The sequence below is a fragment of the Miscanthus floridulus genome, chromosome 14 (assembly GCF_019320115.1).
Source record: "Miscanthus floridulus cultivar M001 chromosome 14, ASM1932011v1, whole genome shotgun sequence".
Classification (NCBI taxonomy): Eukaryota; Viridiplantae; Streptophyta; class Magnoliopsida; order Poales; family Poaceae; genus Miscanthus; species Miscanthus floridulus.
This window is the reverse complement of record NC_089593.1, coordinates 87,068,171-87,078,097: the sequence shown is the minus strand read 5'-3', so window position 1 is coordinate 87,078,097 and position 9,927 is coordinate 87,068,171. Positions and strand designations below refer to the sequence as shown.

General features: G+C 45.4%; 1 long non-coding RNA gene across 1 annotated transcript; it reads right to left on the bottom strand.

Annotated features, from left to right (window-relative positions):
- Positions 1-1,096: 1,096 nt before the first annotated feature.
- Positions 1,097-1,656, bottom strand: LOC136504753 (uncharacterized). The gene is made up of 2 exons (XR_010770972.1): positions 1,518-1,656; positions 1,097-1,410 (listed from the first exon to the last, which is right to left on the bottom strand). It is a non-coding gene; the product is annotated as an uncharacterized lncRNA (long non-coding RNA).
- Positions 1,657-9,927: the final 8,271 nt, after the last annotated feature.

Here is a 9,927-nt window from a genome sequence, read left to right as displayed (position 1 = left end):
TACCATGTAACAATGACCAATTCGTCTTCACCAGAACATTTGGTGAGTGACAACTTGGATACTACCAGTTTTCTTTGACAATCTTTGACTTCTCGAATATGAATTTTCCTTCCTTGTATTTCTGTGTCTCTTCATATGCTCTCTCATACTTCCAGCCCAACACCTCACGGCAATCATTACAGTAGATATCAGCGACTGTGTGTAGTCCTGTCATAAGCTGTCTATCCTCCTTCGCCCCAACAACTACGTTCATGGCATGAGAGAACAGAAATGCACGGCCATTCCTCCCCTAAAACAGAAAAAGGAAGAAGGCATTATCCTCCAGGCGCCAGCAGAAGTCTCAACTAATATGGTGCTTACAAAGAATTCTCTGATCCCTAATGACACAGAGCTTACAAACGGTTTCAGACACAATAATAGGGATCCTTTGGTTGTGCTTCTAGCACCAAGTCACCAAGAACATATCCAGTACTCCCACTTCCCATACTCCCAAACTCCCTTTTCAAAAAGAAAAGACATCCAAATGTGCCCCAAAAATTATAACAAAAATATGAATGGATAAATGATGCAAAGTTCTATGTTCATGTAAAACTTGAGATGCAACAAAGATCTATGCAAGGAGATACAAAAAACTAAAAGGGTGAAATCAGCACTTGAATAGTTGCATCAGACATAGACAGTAGTACAACCCATAATTAATATTCTTGTGAAATCTGTTCAAGTGCTTATTTCACTTTTTTTGTATCTCCTTGCACAGATTTTTGTTGCATCTCAAATTTTACGTGAACATAGAACTTTGCATCATCTGTCCACTAATATTTTTGTTGGAATTTTTCGGGAACATTTTGGTGTTATTTTAAAATGGGAACATAGGACCATGGGAAGGGGTTGGAGCACTAGATACATGAATACTGTACTATAGTGTTAAGGCACTGCAGCAAACAAGAGTGCCCTTTTGCTTTTATACTTCATTCAGTATCTAAAGTAAAATCAGAAGTACTACAATGCAATGAGAAGTACATATATATATATGGACATGAAGCCTGAAGGCATGATTCTGATGAGGTGCAAACATACTTAGAAATACACTAGCACAGACCAGGTGTACCAATTTCATATTAACCCAAGTGGAAGTGGCGTAATCTCTGCCACCCATACAAGACAAGATTATGCAAGCACAACTAGCAACACACTTTTCCCTCTCAAATAACAACAACAATAAACATAAATGTTACATCATCCAAGCTTGCGGTGTCTATTGTGGTATTGCCTATAGACCATTGCTGCAAACAGAACTGCCCCACATGAGAACCACAATCAATCGGGCCATCAAGAATTCAGACAAGTGGATCCACTAAGTGCATCACGTACAGGAGGACTCGATTTCGGAGCAAACAGAGGTCCAAATTCCTAGGATATATAGACGGGCTGGTAAGTGCAGAACCTCGTAAGAACAAACAACTCGCCCGGAAGCGAAGTGGGCGAAGTGAAGGAATGGTGATTCCAGGAGTTCGGACCTGAAAGGCCTTGGAGATGATGTCGTCGTGGAGGCAGACCTGGTTCCGGCAAGTGCAGCAACTGTAGACGCGCGGACCCACAAGCTCCGCCATCGACCGACGCTGCCCCGCGCGACCTCACCAGGCCCGACTAACCAATCCTGCAATTCCAGGATCGGAACACCAATTTACTCAATTCAATTACAGTTTTTTCCAGAACCGAAAACCGCATCGATGACTGGAGAAACATGGAGGAGCAGCAACCGCTAGGCCCCCAAATCGGAGCGCGGGAACGGGAGGAGCGGAGGTCGTGAGGGTGAGACGTGTAAGAGCGCGGGAGGTACTCACCGATGCGGCGTAGACCCGGTGGACGCGCGGAGAGCAGCCGAGGAGAGGGAGGTGGAGAAGCGGGTTAGAGAGAGAGAGAGAGAGAGAGAGAGAGAGGGGAGACGGCGGCGGCGCCGGGGTTGAGGTCAGGATCAGAAGTGTGAAGGTGGATTAGGGAAAGCTAGAGGAGGAATGTGTTGAGTTGCGTGAAACGTTTCAAACATCTAATAAATCATTAGAATAATAACTACCAAACATCAAATTAAATAAGAAATAAAGCCGTACAGCTCATCCTCACCCGTGAAACTTTTTTTTTTCAATTTCACCACTAAAGCTAAAGTTGTTTTTAAAGAGCTAGATTGGTTGGCTACCAAAATTTGTCATGCCAAAGATATGATAAATCATGAATTTGGCTAGTATTTAGTTGGCTACCAAAACTTACCAACTTCTCACATTTGGCTTGCTAAAAATTTGGCAATTTTTTTACCTAACTTTTGGCTCGTCAAATCCTTAGTATAGCAAATTTTGGTAGCCAACCAATCAGGCTCAAAATAAGTTTGGTAAAACAATTTTTGAAAAAAATAGCAGAGAGCAGGGAGAAACTAATATTTTCAGCTTCACCTCGGTTCTTATGGTACGAGAGGAGCTTAAAATAGCTTTTAGAGAGAAGTTATTTCATCTGGACTTGTTTGGTAAGAGAAGCTAAAAATTAGCTTTATAAAGCTAACACAAAAACCCTACCAAACAAGCTCTAGGAGAAATCAATCGATTCTATTTGTTTTACTATTCGTAGTTGTTGCACGGCAAGCTGGTCACATGCTGGCACCTCCCCTATCTTGTCACTACCCCTGGCCTCGTGTCTTGCCGTCACGCGTTGAGCTCGTCACTAGAGCTCACCGCCTCCCGACTACATGCTGCCCTATCGTTGCCATCGACATCCATGCAAAGCTTCACCCTTGCTCATCCCGAATATACCTTCTTTGTTCTCGCGTTTTCTTTACTCGCTGAGTTGCTTGGAGCTTAAGGTTTGGCTATAAGCTTTTTGTGCTTAAGACCTCCTTATGACATACTCCTCTTATGTATGTAGTCAGCTTCAAGGCCTTATTAGGACCCTCCCTATTTGGTATACTTTCAATGCTTATGTCCCTAACTGTTCTTGGGTTTGCTGAAGGAGTTTTTGTCAAGCAAAAGTGTGTCCACTAAGGTTGAAAATGAACGGGTTAAATCCTAACCCAACCCATCCCATTTTCCACATTTATCTGTTTGTTTTGTATTATTAGAAAAATCTAAAAATGGGATAGGAACCGAGTCAGATGTGTCCGGATCTAACATCCAAAATAGCAAAGACTACACCTCAGGTCGTATTTACAGGATCTCATATTTGGACCGAAACATCTGTATTTGTGAATTTTAGGATAATCCCAACAGCTAACACCCCTTTGGCCCAACAACCAAAAAGCCCACCTCAGCCACCGCTAGGGAGTCGTCTCCCGATTGAAAGGTCCAAAATGACTAGAGAAGGATGAATAGCCTATAAAAAATTTCTACAAGCTCACTAGAACAAATGCTTAGTACACTAAATGGTGTAATACAATTTTGCTCTAGCTCTATAAGGGTTGCAAGACACCTATACCAACAATTCTAGTTGTTATGATCTCTAAGCGCACACAAGCTTAAGTCACTACTCTATAAGTTAGTTAGCTCTCAAAGACTAAATAAAGAGCCTCACTAACCAAATTAATAAGCTCTCAAAGACTAACTACACTAAAGAGCTTGACTAGGCAAGAATGTAAACAATGTAAATACAAGAGAGTATGTAGGGTGATTATACCGCCATGGTAAGTGAGATGAATCAATAAATGAATACCAAGTCAATCACCAGGAGAAGTCCAAAGCACAAGAGACAATCAATTTTTCTCTCGAGGTTCACGTGCTTGCTGGCACGCTAGTCCCTGTTGTATCGATCAACACTTGGTGGTTCAGCGGCTAATTGGCACCACACCAAGCCTTCACTAAGCGCTGCAAGAACCTAGCATAAGTGAGGTAACTCAATGACACGAGCAATCCACTAGAATTATCTTTTGGCCCTCTGCCGGGAAAGGTACAAGACCCCTCACAATCACTAGAGATGGCCACGAACAACCACCAACTCATGACAATGCTCCTCTATTGTTCAAACCGTCTAGGTGGCAGCAACCACCAAAAGTAACAAGAAATCCATAGCCACAACGATTCCCAAGTGCCACTAGACGCATTCACTCAAGCAAATACACTAGAAATCACTCATAATCTCATTATGATAATGAATCAATGATGGAGATAAGTGGGAGGTGTTTGCTTAGGCTCATAAGGATGTCAAAGTGTCAAGAGTGTGAGCCCCAAGTCGGTCAAGGTCTATTTATAGACCCCCTCAAACAAATAGAGTTGTTGCTCTGCATAGGGCCGATCGAACGCACTGACCGGACGCACCCTAGCGTCCGATCGCCCGATGGCTGCCATGCATCACCCCTTTGAACTACAGCCACCCAATCTCAATGGTCAAAAACGGTTCGCGCCTGAGTTAAAGAGTGACCGAACACGCTGTTAGAAATGACCGGACAGACGATACCGTAGAGTCCGGTCAGGGCGATTTTTACACAGAGAGCTCGCTGAGCGTGTTTTTCACGACCGGACGTGTCCAGTCATCAATGACCTGATGCGCCCCGACGTCCGGTCTGCACTGCGCTCGCACACAAAGCCTACGTCAACATACGTCAGCTACGACCAGACGCACCAGCGTCGCATCCGGTCACGCCTTGCCTCCAGCGTCTGATCACCACCACATGCGACACCTTCTCTGGATCAAGTGACTGGGCGCTAACCTGCGTCTGATCCCTGTGTCCGATCATGCCACCGAGGCAGATTGTAACACCCTCGGTGTTACCGCTTAAATAACTTGTTAAACTATGTCATGAGCATCATGTTTTTGTGATAATACATGTGAGAAGGTGTAAAAATAAATTTCTTGGCATGAAAAATGATTAACACAAATGATACATAAAAAGGATTCAATAGTCATGTTATATCACTTAAGGTTGAAAACCAATTTTTATTAAGCAAAAATACTATAGAACATGTGTGTGATACTTAAATAAAGTTTGAAGTACAAACTTTGTAGATGACAGATGAAATACTTGCTTTTGAAAAATAACATTGCTTTGTAATATTTTCAATAGCCTAGAAATCGCAAATTGAAATCAAGTTCAGTTCAAAACTTCGAAAATTTCCAAGTCTGTCAACAACTAGACGCTGCTATGTTTTGTAATTTATTTGGAAAGATTGGGTTAAGTAGTGGTGTAGGGATAAGATTTGATTTAGTAGTTCCATATGCCATCTTGAGTGTAGTGCAGCCGGTTTAGGTTTAGGAACAATGGTTTGGTCGTGATCAGCGCTTTAAAATTCATGCGCGTACTTGTCTCAGGTTGGTTGGCGCCGTGTGCGCGGTCACCCCGTGGCCTCCCCACGCCGCGCAAATGGTTGCATCTCGCGCGGTCACCCTACGCCGCCACGCTAGGTTGGTCGGGCCGCCTGGGCTTGGACAAGGACAGCCACAGCGAGCCGTTGGCCCCGCGCCCTACTGCCCTGCCTCGTGCTACCGCCATTGGTGCCACCGTGACCGCGCTACGACTACCGTCGTGTCACTCATGTACTCACATCTACTCGCTCCATCACGCTGCCCCATCCCTAGCCCGGTTGGGTGCCGTCCGCATGTGGTCGTGAACGCCATTGTCATGATATTAATGGCGCTACGGCACGCGGGCCATGGTCGATCGTGGATGCTCGCGCTCGTCCCCTCGTGATTGGACGTAGGTCCCTCAGCCACAACTGCTCATGTCCCGCCAAGGCGAGGACAAACCGAGCCCACCTGCTGTGCCCTGTTTCTCTCTTTCTCCCTCTGCTTTCTGCCGCCATCGAGTCGCGGTCACGGTGAGCCTTAGAGTGAGCACCTCTCATCAATTCCTCATGCCCACGTCTCCGCCTTTACGTCCTCTTGCCGATCACCCCCACCCCGCCTTGATTACGGCTAGGCCGATCTCCAATTTTGGAGCTTTGCTCCCACTGCCATGCCATTAAGGCCCAGCCCGCCTCATCGTGGCCAATCCAACCTCGCTATCTCATGTCGAATTGATCGCACCAATAGCCCCGCCTAGAACCTCTCTTCATTGTGCGCATGCTAGTCATAGCTCTAGTGCCGCCTCATCGCCACTGACATGGTTGTGCCTTTGCGGTCCGTCGTTCACCTCGCAGCACGCACGTGGCCAGCCTCGCTCAGGTCGTCTCCGGCCGAGCCAGCACCTCGGTTAGGTCACTGGTGAGTTGTCGTTGCTCACCTACTACCCCTACTGCCTTGTTATTGTTGTGGCTCACCTAAACGCTATCGCCAATGCCGCAGGGTGCCCACCATCGTGGAGAGGATCTTCTACGGCGTCCCGGCTCGTGCAACCACCGCCCATCACCTCGCATCGACCCCTTGGTGAGATTTGGCCTCTTAGCTAGGTTAGCATGGGTCTCGGATGGCCGTCGTAAATAGGAGAGAGTACAAGGGTCCTTTGTGCATAAATGTTGTCTTTAGAAATAGTAGCGTGGACCGCAGGTTGTTTGTTCAAAAGCCAAGGGCTTTTCTGCAAAAGCATCAGCGCACCTGCGGGCTCCCCGCGTAGGCCGTCTTCGCGCGCGGGCCAAGCCCGAGTTGGGTCGCGTTGGGCCGTTTTGGTCTTTTTCTTTTTCTAGACGAATTAGTAAAGCTTTTCTATTTCAATTCTGAGTTAGTTTTGTATATTTAATATAAATTCATACGAATGTCCAAAAATCATGAAGCCAATTTTGTTAGGTTCCTAAAAATGTGATCTATCTGTTGGTGTGATTAGTTTATGCCTATCTGTGATGATGCTGAGATATATTAAATCAATTGAAAGCATTTAAAATTATTATGATAATATTTGTAGGAATTGCTATGGCAAATTCATGATAGCTTTAACCCTGAAATTTATATAGTAGCTTCATTGTATTATTAGGTGCTCACTGTAATTTTTGTAGCCCTAGAATAGACTACTTAATATGGTAGCTAAATACCTATTAAGGCTAAAGAAATAATGGCATGATATTAGTTTATAAAAGTTAAGCACTTGTAGGGTGAGCTTGAAATCTATTTGGTAGAGATAATGATTAGCTTAGTATCTTAGTCATTAGAGCTAGCTTAGTAGCTTAGCATGTGTATTCTTATTTTAAGAGTTGTTGTTGCCAAAATATTAAGTGTTGCATCATCATTGCATACATGTAGAGAACGAGTTGGTGGAGTTCATGACCGCCGAAGAGCAGGAGTATGAGGAGGTGATCGAGGAGTATGAGGAGGAGGTCCTCGTACAGGAGCAAGCCCCACAGCCACCGATGACTGACATAGCTAACAATCCACCTACTCAAGGCAAGCCCCCGTGTATAACCCTTATTTTGAATGATCACTGGATATATATGTGATGTGCATTTACGTTACAAGATTTATATTGAAACTACATGCATAAATAACCTACCTTTGAGTCCTACTAGCATAGGTCAAGTAGCTGCTATGCTTGGGCTATCGGTAGCGTGAGTAACGTGCCGTTACTCACAATAGGTGATTATTTTTATTACTCTCATGATAAAATGGTGAAAGGAAATGGTGACTGGGTAGGGATATGGTACGTGTATTGGTGGGTGTAATAGGTTGTGTTCCACGGCCAATGGGGCATAGCTTGGTTACACTGTTTTCCCTGTCCGTGTTGGTTAAGGACCATCCGTTGTGTTGGATTCTAGTCAGATCACAGACTTATTATCCTGAGCATATACTTGCTTATGGGAGTAGGAAGGCTCGTTGCTCTCTTGTCGTGGGTTTCGGCTCTTTTCGGACTAACTAATTGGAGGATGGGATGGTGGAGGTCTAAGCACCACACTGAGTCCGGGACTCAGGAGTGGGGGCTTGGAGTCCAAGTTTGGACAGGGACCTAGACCCCTTGACAAGAGAGTGGTGGGTTGGTCTTGCTTGTGGCTGGGGTACAAGCGGGGCATGTGTTTCAGGGTACCCAGCTAGGATACATTGGTTCATGAATCGCCATGTGATACGGTACAACTTGGCTATGATCTAGCACCATAGTAAGAACTGAAAGATAAAATAGGATGAATGGATCTGATTGCTCAACTCTTGCTTGAAAGTAGAACAGGTGCTTACATAGAATGGTTAGCTAATGAACTAATCATGACTGCTAATAAAATACATACATAAGGATTCACTACTAGTAATGCTTTTCGCAAAAAGGAAACCCATCAAACCATGAAGCTTATTATATCCTTTGGAGTCGGGAAATTATTCCGACTAGTCAGGTAAGTCTTGCGAGCACATTTTGTACTCATGGTTTATTTACCTCTATTGCAGGTGCAGCTTGAGGAGTGGCTGTTGTGTGGAGGATTCTTCTGGTGGGCACAGACGGATCCTTGTATCTTATTGTTAGATGTGTATTTTAATTCCGTTGTTTAAATTCTGCACTATGAACTTGGTATTGTAATAATGTATTTCTGAGAACTCTTGTTGTATGAAATGGACTAAGTATTATAAGATCGTACTCACTATTGGATCCTAGGTGGAAAACATGGATTGTTTGAGTTCTCCTTTGGGGTGTGCTCGATGGAACTGTCCAATGTAGCTAATTTTCAGGGTGCTTAGTGTCTAGTGGAAGACGAGCGCCTTTGAAAGCGTATTATTTTGGGCGGTTCTGCCACACAGACCAAGAGCAGCGCCAACTGACCGGATGCTCCATGGGTGAGTCCGGTCACCCTCGGAGCCAAAGTTCGGTCAGGTATCTTCACCTCCTTTTCTTTTTCTAACTCCTCACCGGCTTCACCCTTGCTTCCAAGATGCTAACCACAAAGTGTAGAACTTGTATGCACGTGTGTTATCATTTTACAAGGGTTAATTATTAGCTCACTAGGTCCCTAAAGCATATGCAAGAATCATATCACCTAGTGGCACTTGATAACCGCTTAGCCAAAGATTTCCCATCTTTATAGTATGGCTATCGGGGCAGTACCAGCACTGGGGCAGACTAGGGTGATAACAGTCGTGGTGAGGACAATGGCAACACCAATGGGGACAGCCACAAGGCCCCACTTCTAGATCCTCCTCCGCTACCACCACCTCTGATGACCCATGTGGAGATGATGGTGGAGATGCTGGCTGCTCGACGTGAGTCAGCCTGTGCCTTGGAGATGCTTGCCCAGGCTATTGGTGGCTTCGCCCATGGAGGCCCCGGTGGCAATGGCGGGAATGGGGGTGGTGCCCGTGCTCCCGCGGAGTCCTATTCCTACCAGGACTTCCTGAAGGCACACCCGCCCATGTTCACACCAACTGCTGAGCCTCTGGATGCAAAGCATTGGCTTCGTATTCTAGAGTAGAAGTTTCAGCTACTCACTATGACTGAAGAGCAGAAGGTGCGCTTTGCTACATAGCAGCTTCTGAGGTCTGCTAGTGTGTGGTGGGATACTTTCAATGCCATGCAGCCGATGGACCACCATGTGACTTGGTAGGAGTTTACCACTACTTTCTGTGAGTACTATATTCCAGCTGGTTTGCTGAACAGGAAGTTGACTGAGTTCTTGGATCTAAAGCAAGGGAGTATGACTGTGATGGATTATGTGAACAAGTTCAACCATCTTGCACAATATGCTAGGATCCATGTATACACTAATGAGAAGAAGAGGGACCGTTTCTACCATGGCCTCTCTTGCATCTTGCAAAAGGAGCTATACACTAGGGGATATCAGACTTTTGGTGCATTGATGAATGCAACCATTGCTATGGAGGGACTTCAACGTGATTCTCAGGCAGAGTGGAAGCGTAAGCGGGTGATCACTGGATCTTCTAGTCACCCATAGGCTCAGAAGGTGTAGGTTGTCACGAGGATGTCCTATCACTCTCCGGGTGGACAGCCATTCTGTCAGACTCCATAGACTCACCAGGCACCACCCACCTAGTATGATGCACCTACTCAGCAGGTGCAATAGCAGCCTCAGGGACAACAAGTCCCACCTCATCAGG